General features: G+C 38.9%; 1 long non-coding RNA gene across 1 annotated transcript in view; it reads right to left on the reverse strand.

Annotated features, from left to right (window-relative positions):
* Nucleotides 1-10,623, reverse strand: part of LOC109911637 — a 31,189-nt gene extending 20,566 nt beyond the window's left edge. The window contains exon 1 of the long non-coding RNA XR_002258043.2: nt 10,556-10,623. This is a non-coding gene — a long non-coding RNA (uncharacterized LOC109911637). The remainder of the gene's footprint in view (nt 1-10,555) is intronic.
* Nucleotides 10,624-13,576: the final 2,953 nt, after the last annotated feature.

Raw genomic sequence — 13,576 nt, forward strand, 5'->3', positions numbered from 1 at the left:
TTCTGATGAAGGGTCTAGGCCCGAAACGTCAGCCTCTCTGCTCCTATGATGCTGCTTGGCCTGCTGTGTTCATCCAGCCCTGCACCTTGTTGTCTCAGTAGTTTTAAACAGTGATTTGCAAAAGAAGCAAATGTGAGGTGAGTTTTTCTTTTCTCCCACATAAGTGGTCTGGGCTTGCAATGTATTGAAAGAGAGATGGGGACAAATTCAACTGAGACATAGCAGAGAGCTCTGGATGGTTATTTAAATAGAAACAACACGCAGGATTAGATGGAAAGGCTGGAGATCAGCACTTAGTTAAAATACTCAGAGAATTTACATTGACATGATGGGCCGAATGACCTTCTTCTGCACTGTATCAATTCTGTGATCCTATATCTGTACCTTGGTCTCTAATAATACGTAATTAACAATATTAAAGCCTAATACGTGACTGATTTCTCATTGAAACAATTTGAAAAGTAATTTTAAAAATGAGGGAGAACGCTTAAAAACAGCAAACGATTAGGACCTGGGATGTAACGTTTGAGAGTATAACAGAAGCAGTTTCGATGATGGCTTTTCAAATGTAATTCTTGACAAGAAAAACATTGCAGTTAGGAGGAAGAGGTATGACACTAGCCAAGTAGCTTCTGCTACAATTACTTTAATGAGTCTATAAAGATGACAAAAGGAATTTTCAGTTAAGATTTAAGGAACAGCTGATTTGTCGTTTCTTATTGATACACAAATAAAAAAAAACCATACAAAATCCATTTTTGAAAGGCATCTCGTACCTCCCAAGGAGCATACAATCAAATTTGGCTGAAAGATGGAAAGTCGTCTTCTGGTTGCTCACTGGTGTGGAGCAAAGCCACACATACAGGTGCAAGGATCAACCCCTCAGGTTAGCTGCTCTCAACGAGAGGTTCTGGGTAAAGCAACTGATCTCGGCAAGAGGGAAAGTGCAGACAGACAAGTTAAACCAGACAAGTTGCAAAAATATATGTCTCTTGGCTCCCAAACTTAATCTCTATTATTTAAAAAGTTGTGTATGTGTGGATAATTACTAAGGGCAGGATCAGGCTTGACTGTGATATTTCTCAGCGTCAAATCGTCTGTTTATACTTACTGTTTTAATTACTTCATCATTGGCAGCTGAACCTTTATCCACTTGGGTTCTAGTTGATGTTCTCTCCATAAAACTCTTTCGCGCTTTCTGCTCAGAACGTACCTACCAAATCTTTCAGTCAACTCACTCATTATATCATTTGATAGCAAGTTTAGTTTGATAGTCAGTCATAAAAAGCACCTTGGAGATGAACCTCAATTTATTGCTATTGTGATTTAGAATTACACAATAATGATTACTTCAGCTAGGCAAGAGAGGTCTGATGCATTGTTTAATTGCTCCCAAATATTATTTTCTGGAAAGGGAAGAAAACGAGAACTGCAAATGAAGAGAAAAAAAAATTACTTTTAGGCAGAGGTCACAAGTTCGCCTTTGTAGTCACTAGCCTAACCATGAATCTTATCTTTGACAATTAATAATGGAATGGAATCAAGGGAAACAAGTCCAAGGAACAAATCTTGCAACAAAATAAATCTGAATTATAGTACAGCAAAGTAAGTATCCATCACTATGCTGAATACATAGGCAACCTGTATACTTAATATAAGCATTAAGGGTTAAGAAATAAAAGCACATCAATTAAAGTTAATTAGAATAAGGGACAAAAATAATGAAACAGGCCATGAAAAGAAATTATGGTTTACTAGTTAATCCACACCAAAGGGGCTTATGCTCTTGAAAGCTAGTTTTGTGGGTTGGCCCCATGAACAAACCTCCAGCTTTTATTCATGACAAAAGACTTTGAAACGAAGCAGTGTGTGGTCTAACAACTACTTTTCTGCCAAGTAGATTTAAATATAGGTTTTAATGTCTCTGAGAATTAGATACTAGTTAGATTATCAGCATATTCATCCAGCGCTACTAAAAGCAGTATTTGTTCAAACAGGACTGCTTCACGCCAACAAGCACATCTATATATTTTTGACTTTTATAAATTCAAAGTGAATACAAGACTCCAATCCTGATGGTCTGATACCAAAATGTTCATGTATACTACTTCTGCATTCATTTAAAAATTAAATCTAAACTTGTAAAAAGTACAGAACAAAAAAATGGTGTAATTCTGCCAAAATAACAAACAATCTGCTTCCATACCAAGGTATTATTTAGCTTATTTTAACAATGAAAATAAGAGTGTGTCTGGACCACATGCACTGAATTGCTCACAAATACTTACTGAAAGACGACCAGCTTGGGGACAGAAAGCTTCTCCCTCGAACAGCAAATCTTAAAGCAGATATTTCCCTTTTGAATTTGAGCATTACTAACCAGTTTCATTAGAGCACTCAAAAGTTCAAGAATAATGATTCCTACATTTTAAGCCTTAAACAGCCAGGTCATATTTAGTGTAATCTTTTCATTCCACAAAAAGAATATTATTTTCTCTTTCCTCCTTCTGCCTTCCACTGAGAACTAAGGGCCAGATTTTAGTTATCAAAGCAGCAGCTCAAGTTGGAAAACTCTCCAATTTGGCAAGTCCATCTCATTAAAGACAACATCATACACAATTTTCACTCTGGGAAGGAGGGAATGGAATTCAGGTGGACATGTTGACCCTGGGTACACTTCAGAGACAGTATGGATGCAAACAAGTCTAAACACAGGCTGGCTGGATGGCCAAGCATTAGGATTCCTCACACCTTAAGCACCATTTCTCTATTCCGCGTTGTCCTTAAAACTCCATGCCTCTCCACAAAAATCATGGCTCCCCACCCATCCTCGTATCCCCTCATGCTCCCCTCTTATCTTAAATGCCCACAGCATCACCATAGCCACTCACTCAGTATCCATTCTGGGTAGACACGAGAGTCATATGGAGGTGAAAAGTGTTAATTATCTAGCAACCTAATGGGCTTGTACACACGATGCTGAAAACAAACCTCATTTATGAAACCCATTCAACATTTTAAATTCCCTCAACTGGTCAATCTGTCACAGAAATACACAACTTTTATTTCAATAATTATAAAGACAGCTAACCCTTTAAAGAGTCTATTTAAAATGTGAAATTAACACTCTGTCCAAATATTATAAGAGCTTTTGAAACTCAGCCAGGGATTCATAACGGTTTTTGCTGTAATAACACTCCTTCCGAAAACTTAACAATTAGCTACTCAAACTAGGAGCAAATGGCAAAACTTGTTTCTAAGCTACAGTAGGTTTAGAGGGCTGAGAATTTAAATAACTTCAGATCCTGATACTTACACTTTATGCATCCTTCAAAACATTTATATCTATTCCATAAATTAAACTGCTTCCATACTGTGGGAGCTCTTGAAACTGTAAAAATTCTATTCAACCTTGGCACTAACTTCTAGTGGTTCCTGACTGTGTGATCTATAGCCTATTTCCTTCCCTAGCCAACAAAAATGTGATCTGTTATAAATGGTGGTAGAATAGAGAGGGAGAGGGAATGATTGTAAGGTGTTTGGAGCTAACTTTACACACACAATCACTTATCTGACTAAGTTAATAGAAGGTAATTCATTTTGGATGATTTACTGAACTTTTCAGGAGTTCATTTGATTGTTTACACACTTATGACACAATAGACACAACAAGATCAGTGTACATTACTACAGAATTGCAATCCGAGCAAGTGAAGTGAGTGGAGCGCATGGAGGTTACTTTTTAATAGATCTAGTGGACTCTTCCCTTGAGCGAAAGGATGATTTTTAAAAGGCTCAAGCAGCATTTCTTCAACTTAGTTTATGATATATTTATAACAAAACAGATTTTCACAATAAGTTCTCAATAGCACTTATCATGATGTACAGATGCATCAAATGCAATTCATTGATGATTAAGTAACATTGAGGTGCAATCGCTCTTGCAATGCAAGCAAAATGCAGCAACCAATCTGTCAATAGCACAGGCCTACACAGGGCAGTGAGATAAATGAACAGATAATCAGTTTTTAGTGGTGTTAGTTTGGGATAAATGTTGTCCAGAACATTGGGAGAATTTCTTTGCACTTCTTTGAATAGAACAATCCTGTGTTTCACATCCACCTGAGGAGGGAGGTCACTGTTTAAATGTGACACTTTCCCTTTCGAGAAATAACATAGCAAGCTCCCGCCAAACCAGCCCCAACTCCCAATACCAGCACATTGCACTGCAATGGTCTCCAAACTTTTTAAGCACGAGATCATTTTTTGAATGTAAGTGTAACTCGGAATCTACCAAAATATAGAACTGTTTAGATTTATTGTTATATAAATCTAAAAACAAGTAGATACAGTTATTCATTTCATCCTCTACTTATTAAGTTTCAGTGCGACACCAGTGGGCTGTATTTTGAGACTGCTAGTCAAAGATAGACCATCAAATAGGTATCTGTGAGGACGGTGCGATACTTCGATTTGTTTAGCTTCATTTTGGAAAATGTTGGCTCCACGTATCTCTGTGAGATAAAGTAAACTTTCATTTTAAAAGTACAGGATGAAAGGAGGGAGTTATTTTCTCTGTTTAAAAGTCCTCAAAAATCACTTTTTTTATTTGATTTTCAGTTTAATATATTTTGTATAGTAATTATCTCCATACCATCTCCACTGCTCTGGAATTTGGTTCTAGGAGCAAAAATCATGCAGCTGCATGAGGATCAATGTGTACATAACAAGGGAATGTGGATGATTGGTGAGACTGGCAATCAGAGACTCTGCAATTGCAACGTATGTGTAGGAGACTTTAACAGTTATCAGTTTGCAGAAAAATAAACAGTCCCGAAGAATCAAAGAAACATTTTTAGGAACATTAACAGTAATGATTGGAACAAAAACACTGTCTGCCCTAGTAGTTCAATATTCAGATACAATGGAACAATTCATCAAGAATAAACTAAAAGCAAAATAATGAGAATTCTGGAAATCTGAAATGAAAACAAAATACTGAACATATTCAGCAAGTCTGGCAGCATCTATAAAGAAAGAAAAACAACATTAACAACTCTCCTTCAGAACTGAAGACTTGAAACGCTGTGCGGAATTTTGTGCTAGTGATGGTGATTTTGATCGTCAACTCGAGGAGTGAGAACTCAACTTTTTACCTTTCCAGAAGGCCTTTGGCCTTACAAGGAGAACTGCCCAAGGAGGCAGTTGGCATCTCGAGGCAGGCAATTCTCCAGGACTGGAATCTCAGGGCAGATGTCCCACCCACATAGAGCTACTCCTCAATCAGAAACAATGGCAGCGCGATTGAAGGAGGCGATTTTTATGCTCGTACAATACCCAAACCTAGAAGTGTGAACCACCCCAGGCACACAGCTGTGGTTGTAAGAGGTGGTTCGCAGTGTGGGTCTGAGGCTATTCTGTTGAGGTGAGCAGCAAGAACTGGAGGATGTCTCTCTCAGTGGGCCCTCTACTTACTGATGGTGGACCCCTTAATCAAGCCTTTGGAAAAGGTACTCCTGCTTCACTGAGTACAAACCAATAAGCAAACATGCCAGGGTTTGCTCGCTATGTCCAGTACAGAGTAAACCCCAGGCCAACCATTAAGTTAATAGCAGCAAGAGGAGGCACTTTAGATGGCAATTAATTGGTGGCAGGGCAAAAGCACTGTCCATCGGCCTTCTCACCACAAATTTGATCAGGATGGAGGCAGGAAGATGACATGGTTCCCCCACCAGCCATCTTCTAGTCTGATTAAACCTTCCCTCCCATCACCACTAAAGTGACCACAGGGGAGAACACAAGTTTACGCCTGTAAAATATGTTTTGCTTTCCACACCTGCATCTATTTTTCTTCATTATCATAAACCAGTCTAAGCATTTCTGAAGAATGACCATTGCTCACATAAGAGCTTACAACAAGTCCGTACAGTGCTCTATTCTTTATGATCCATCAGGTCTATCTACAATATAAAACGTAGAGAGAAAGGGGATAAACATATGATTAAGGTGAAATTTGACAAGAGAATAACGTGATGCCCCTCAGGCTACAGATTATATTACGATTGTGGAACTTTTGAAATTTCAACATAATTGAAGCCAGTAAAGGCATCTAAAGAAGTGCTAAGGTAATGATTTTAACAGTTGAAAGCTCTTTATCACCTTGCTGCCTGCTGGTGCTCAACATCATTACATTCATCATTGCAACAATATTTCTGTTGTTGTTACATTTGGTACATCAAGACTAACTCCAAAGCCTGAGGTTCCTGGCAGAATTTTAAACCATTTGTATAATCTTTCAAGCATTAAGAAAGAAGATTTGAATTAATTTAATTGCACACTCAAAAGTTTACATAACCTGTGCCAATAATTGCAAAAGCCATCTGTTCTCCTGAAAATCAAGATTTTAATACATCTTATGCAGAGATAACACATCAATCGATGAAAACCACTCCCTTATGTGCAGGAAGATTAAGAAAAATAGTAGCTTTCTAATCAATCTTTTATCTTGTAGCCCAGAATTCTTCAGCTTCTATGTGTACAGCATAGAATTGTAGGATATGGAATTGCATCTGTTCCTTTAGATTCTACAACTACTGATGTGTTAAGGTGGACAGGGCAAAACAGAATTCAAGGAAAGGAATCAAAACAACATAACTTTTCAATCCTATTCTCTCCTCCTTCTTGAAGGTTTCCAATCTTATAGCATATCTTAGTGAGGTGTGAAATTCTGGTCTGGGGCTATTAATTCACAAATAATGTATTCACGTCTTGAGAAAGCTGCTGGCTTTGATTTAGTTTCTTAGAGTTTGGAGATCTCAACCAATGTTCTACCAACAATACCTGAAGCAATGATCAAAACATTCCATTTTTTTTTCTTTCAACAGGGCAAATTTGTACTGGAAAGAAACCAGTTCTGTCAGTCAATACTGAGATTGTTGTTTTTTGATATATATATCATACCTTGCTACATCATCTTTGCATTAATTCTACTTTGTTAAATCAGCTGCATTTAATTATCACTGTATCGTACAGCATGATTTCTCAACAAAAAAGCTCACTCACCATTTGTAGCTCTTACCGACAGGTTAAGGCGATATTGTTAAAGACAAAGAACCATAACAATTTGATTTTATGCACTAAACATGACAGAATCAAATTATCACAAGCTACAGCTATTCTGAATTGCTAAGGGAAAAAAAAAAACACATTCCACAATTGGGGCGGCATGGTGGCTCCATGCTTAGCACTGCTGCCTCTCAGTGCCAGGGACCCGGGTTCGATTCCGCCTGCAATGTCTGTGTGGAGTTTGCACATTCTCTGCATCTGCATGGGTTTCCTTCCACAGCCCAAAGATGTGCAGCTAGGTGGATTAGCCCTGGGAAATGCAGGGTTGCAGGGATAAGGTAGGGAGGTGGGTCTGGGTGGGGTTCTGTTCGGAAGATTGGTATGAACTCAATGGGTGGAATGGCCTGGTTTCGAATTGTAGGGATTCTATAATTCTATAGAATGTGTAATATTCAAAGTAAAATTACACATCAGTCCTTCAAAGCCAGATGCCTTTGCACCAAATTTGAACAATAAGTTTAACTTGCTTGACTATTTTTAATGGGGTAACAGAGAGAAATGATAAAGGTAAAGTTGTTGATGTGGTGCACAAGGACTTCGGAAAGGCACTTGTTAAGTGCGGTCCAATATACTTGTGAGAATAGTCAGATTTCACCGAATAAAAAGGCCAGTAGTAACAGATATAAAACTGACTGAGGAATAAACAATGGAGTAGTTGTGAAGAGCTTTTTTTCAGATTAGAGAATATTTTATATTGGTTCTCCTTTTCCTCATGTATATCAATGACCAAGATTTGAGCACACAGAACACAACATTTACAGGTATGTGAGGGAGAAAGTTAAATTTCATTAGGACAGAGACAAGTTGGTGGAAAAAGTGACAGATGAAACTTAATAGCAGGGAAGTTTATTTTAAATTCATTTATGGCAAGTGGGCTTCACTGGCTAGGGATACAGTAGAGAGAGCAAAACTATTCCCACTGTCAGAAGGATTGGGAATGAGAAAATATCAAAGTGGTAGGGAAACAAACAATGGTGACGTGAGGAAAACTTACTTATAAAGCAAGTAATTAGCATCTAGAATATACAGCCTCAGAGTCAGTGGAGGTAGATTCAATTGTAGCCTCCAAAAGAGAAGGAAATCATTTTCAGGACTAAGAAAAAGGCAGGGTGGGTGGTAGGATTAGGTGAATTGTTTTTCCAAAGAGTCTGCATGGGCACAATGCATTATACGGTCCCCTTCTGTGCTACAGTAGCTTTAATTGAAAAGATAGAAACCAATGTCTGTGGTCTCGCCAAAAATCTGTTCGTTTATTATTGACCCCATCCTCTTCCTGGCAACTCATTGTTTTTATGCCCTTTAACTGAAGTTTGAGCAGGGAATCTCAATGATATACTTAAATGATAGGGTAGGTAACGATAAATTATTTCCTCTCATTGGGGAACATTTGAGCCTTAGAAATAATAGAGACACATCCCTTAAAAATAGAGCTGAGCCATTTCGGAGTGAAATCAGTAACTATTGCCACACAAAGTAGTGAAAGTCTTAGACACTCCCTCAGAGGTTACAGGTACAAGGTCAACTGGAGCTTCAAATGCTAAAGCAGATTTTTGTTGGCCAAATGACTAGATGTCACAGAATAAAGGTGGCTACATAGTTATTGCTCTAGCATGTTCAAATGGAATGTCTATGGGTTCATGGGATTAAAAAGACCACTGTTGCTGCTGTGTTCTTTCAATGATCATCCAAGCCATGCCTGGCCTGGAAAAGAACCGCACGCAGACAGTGGTTGTCAAAAGGGGGAAAATGTGCAATTTATCAACACCAAACTAACAAGAATAAATGAAACTAGCCAGTTCACAGCAGAACAGGTTACATTAGGACTTTTGAACCCACCTGGGAGTTCTCACTTACATCAGCAGTTGACCGAAATACTTTGAGAGGAGGGGTTAAAGTGGAGGCTAACGAGTGGGATGTCACAATGTACAGCAGAACAATCGCACTCCACTGACAAGCACCAGTTTCGTATCTTTCAGTGGTGCCTCAAGTATGGCCCAGTGATCAAATGTGGTCAAGTTCTGACAATCTGGTCCATAAAGTTCCAGAAACTAGGTCTCAACTTCACTCTTTTTTTCCTATTCATCCAATTTTTTTTTGTTAAAAAATCATGAAGGTTGAACATTTGTTGCTGCTGCCTCAGTGGTGGATATATTCTAAATCCTTGTAACCAGAGTATAAAATCATTCTTCTAAAGCTGTTTAGATGGAATTACCTGTTTTGTTAATTAAAGTTAGGCGTTTACATATTTGGTGGTCTCTGGAGTCAATTTGTTCCAAGGAACTAACACATACCTTTGCTATTAGTAAAGGAATGATATAATAAACTGGAAGGATCCACGTGCAATGTATTTTTAGGCACTTTTGTAATATAAAATTTCAATTAACTGTTCATATACTGCTCCTGCTGTTAGGTGCGCTCAGCAATTTATTTTGTTCCAGCAATAACAGAGACCCATTCGTGTGCATCTTCCACCTGCCACCAGATGCTTAATGCAAAACAGTGCCACTGAAAATGCAAATAATGGATAGGTGACATCAAAAGGTTGGCATAATTCTTTCAAAGTCAGTATGAGAAAGTGAAAGCTTCTGGCATTAGGTGTAACCATTACCTGGGTATTTTCTCAGCACATAATAGGCCATGAACTATTGTGCCAGGCCTACAGAATTGAAAATAAGCTTACTGGACTATAGCAGTGTTGTACTGCTGATGCTACTGCAATGTATTCCAGAATTAACTCTTCACCACTGGATGACAGCATGATAGAAAGATAAACAAATGAACTATAAAAATAACTGTACCACTACACCTGCAGGATGTGCGGATGCACTATCCTTCAACTCCCGTCACCATAAATTTGCAGATACTAACAGCAGGTGACAACATTGTATCTTTTTAAAGACAATGAGGGATTTAAAATACAAATTTGCACCTGCTTCCTCATAACCCTACACAGCAACAACTTTTTTTTCAGAGCACGACAAAGTAATGAACATTTCCCTTGCAAGTTCCTTTATCTACAAGGTCATGTTGGCATAAACATTCCAGTTTCAGGGTACACGTCGCAGAATACACTGCGTGCACAGAAAAGACATACAGGAAGCACCACTGAATCAAATAATAAAAAAAGCTAATTTCTCAAAACATATTTTGTTAATTTTAAATTTAAAAACTTTACAAAGGAGCATTGAACTTGGGCTCCTCATGTGGTTTATCATGTGGTTTATTAGCCCAAAGTAAAGTCCACTCTACTAATCAGCTGACAATTTAACATCAATACTAATGAGCCATGATTAGTATCATTAGTTGAAGCATCCCATTTTCTGCAAAGTTTAATTTTGATTAGATTGTAAATATGGCAAGTTTCCTTAAAACAAAATTGAGACAATTTTGAAACCAAAAACGTCCTGCAGTTAAAGGAAGGAAAACTTACCCAGTCTTTCTGTTCACAAATGCTATCTAGTATCTCTCAAAACAAGTTTTGGTTTTTGAATATCAGGTTAAGATCCAAAGGTTTTCTGGATAATTAAACAGCAACACTGGCCTCTGCTGATTCAGGAATTTCAATGGTACAAATGGTCTTGATTCATTAGCTTAGGGAAGGGAAATATAACTGTTAGTGATTGCAATGTACTGACTCAAATGAGTTGGATGAGGGATAAAAGGAAAATACTGCATGCTGTGGACATTACAAATCTGAAACAAAACTCAATGTCAGAGAATGTCAGCAGATTTGGCAGCAACTCTGGAGACAGAAACAGGGTTGAAGTTTCAAGTACAGCATGATGACGCTTCACAGATGAATGATTTTTCGGGAACCAAGAACACAACATTTAAGTTCGCTGACAATATCATGACAAATAGCAAAATAAGCCAAAAGAATGGCACAAAACAGCTGCAGGGAGACAGACAGATTGGTCTGAATTTGCATCGAGTCAGAACGACTTGGGTGCCCTCTAAAACTGTTGGGCAGGTCTCGATTCTGGGGTTCCGATTCCATTCCTGGGTTTCATAGATCATAGAATCCCTACAGTGTAGAAACACGCCCTTCGGCTCAACAAGTCCACACCAACCCTCACAGCACCCATCCAAACCCATCCTCCTACAACCCACCTAATCTACACATCCCTGAACACTACGGGCAATTTAGCATGGCCAATCCACCTAGTCTGCACATCTTTGGACTGTGGAAGGAAACCGGAGCACCCGGAGGAAACCCACGCAGACACGGGGAGAATGTGCAAACTCCACACAGACAGACAGTCGCCCGAAGGTGGAATTGACCCCGGGTCCCTGGCGCTGAGAGGCAGCAGGGCTAACCACTGTGCCACTGTGCCGCCCCGCGAGTGTTTAAGTGCATTGGTTAGTTCATTCAGGAACCTGCTTGGCTGTCTCCATTGCAGAGATAGGCATGTTTTGTCATCTGGACTCTTCTTGGAGTTAAACCTTTTTTTTTGAAGAGTTGTGGTTCACAGCACCACCGAGGGGTTGCAAACTACAGCTACATGAGGAAATCTTTTCAGAAATGCTTTTCTGAAGAAGGGTCTAGGCCTGAAACGTCAGCTTTCCTGCTCCTCTGATGCTGCTTGGCCTGCTGTGTTCATCCAGCTCTACAGATTACAAACAAATGCCATTTTTGAGGTTTTTTAAAAAAATTAGATATTCTATTTTCATTACGGGTTAACGGTTTCTACACGTTGCATAGCAGTTGAATCAGCATGCAAGTGGCATTGTTTAGCAGAGGAGTAGCTGGGTGGCCTGAGGTAGCATGGGAAGCAGATCCTTTACTTTTCTCTTTATGACGTGCACTAAGTTCCACAGCACTGAGCTGGGCCTCTTAATCAACCAACTTTGGATCTGGCAGCCCGTGAATGCCTGCAAATTCTTTGTGCCAGCTAGCCAGTTTGTAGCCTGCACTCTCCTCCCAGTAATAAAGGTTGTGACTTTGGAGCTACTCTTTTCCCCCCGCAAGGTGAGAGTGTGGAAAGGTGGGAATCTTCCTGACTCCAGCTACCTTCATAGATGAAAATCCAGACCATTAACTAGGTGCAAAAGATGGCAGATGGAATGTGATGTGGAGAAAGGTGAAAATGTATATTTTAGTTGTAATAATAGAAAAGCAGAATATTTTCCAGTAAAAGGCTAGGAAAAGTTGGTAAGGAAAAGGATTTGGTCATTGAGCACTGGGATGAGGATACATTTCTTCAGTCAGATTGTTGCGAACTTTTGGAATTCTCTCCCTGGATGTTGGGAATTATTGTATAGATTTAGGGCTGGGATCAACAGATTTTTTTGGACATTAAGGCAAAGGATTAAGGAATGAGGATGGGAAAGTGAACTTGAGGTAGATCAGCCATGATGATATTGAATGGCAGAGCTGACTTGAGGGACAAATAGACAATTTTTGCTCCCATTTCTAATGCTTTTATGACCCCTGCTGGTAAATGCACACTGAGATATTTTCCGATCAACCTAAGTAGAGATATTACTCCACACATTTGGAGGAGGGAGGGACTTGAATTCAGGCCTCCTGGTTCAGAAGTAGAGATATTACCACTGTGCCCTGACAGCTGTTAAGCAACACATAGATTGGTTGAGATCAGACTGTGTTCAGATGCAATGCCAACATGACTGAATTATCTGATAAATCTCTCAGGTCATTTTATAAAAGATTAGTTTAAAGAGCATCAATCGCTTTTTACTTTGACGTCTTTTTAAGAAATGAGATAAATGGCAGTAAATATGCAAATGTAAAAGACTACCTGTATGTTTGCTACTTGTGCAATATATTTAGTTCATCTTTTAAGCATTAAAGATGAGGTCTATGACACTGTGTTGTTGCTTGTGGCAACTGAAACCTTTTGGAGGTATAATACAGTTCTGAGCAAGTTGCTAAATGTTCCCACAGATCACAAGATGAGACATTTGCAAATTTTGTAATCAGTAATCACTCTCAAACATCAACAAAATCAGAAATAATTTTGAATGTGATTAGAAAGACAAAGTTAAAAACAAAGCATAACATCCAGAATAGCTTTTGCCTTCTGGTAATGTTTCTTTATACAACTGCAGTGTTCCCACCACCTATTTCCTAAAGAATAATATCCTGCCTCAAGGTTTTTAAATGGATTAGATGTGCAACTCAACATTCCTGTAAAATAGGATTCCTTGGGCAATGGACCACACCCTACCTTCAGTGTTTTTCACACACCTGTGCTGAATAGTGGACCTGAGTCATTTAGTGAGGCAGGTTATTATAATGTATTAGCAGTAAGTTCACTTCCCCAACACATCAAATGTCTTGGGTTCTTTTCTATTAGAAAATGACATGTAGCGCTTCTGTAACTGAACTGTCATTTGTATAAAAGATTTCCCCTGGGCAGCAGCTGCGTCTCCCTGCTTTTGGTCAGATTATTCTAGTTCAGCAGTTGGAACACTGCAATACATGGTCTTT

This window comes from Rhincodon typus, chromosome 3 (assembly GCF_021869965.1).
Source record: "Rhincodon typus isolate 14 chromosome 3, sRhiTyp1.1, whole genome shotgun sequence".
Lineage (NCBI taxonomy): Eukaryota > Metazoa > Chordata > Chondrichthyes > Orectolobiformes > Rhincodontidae > Rhincodon > Rhincodon typus.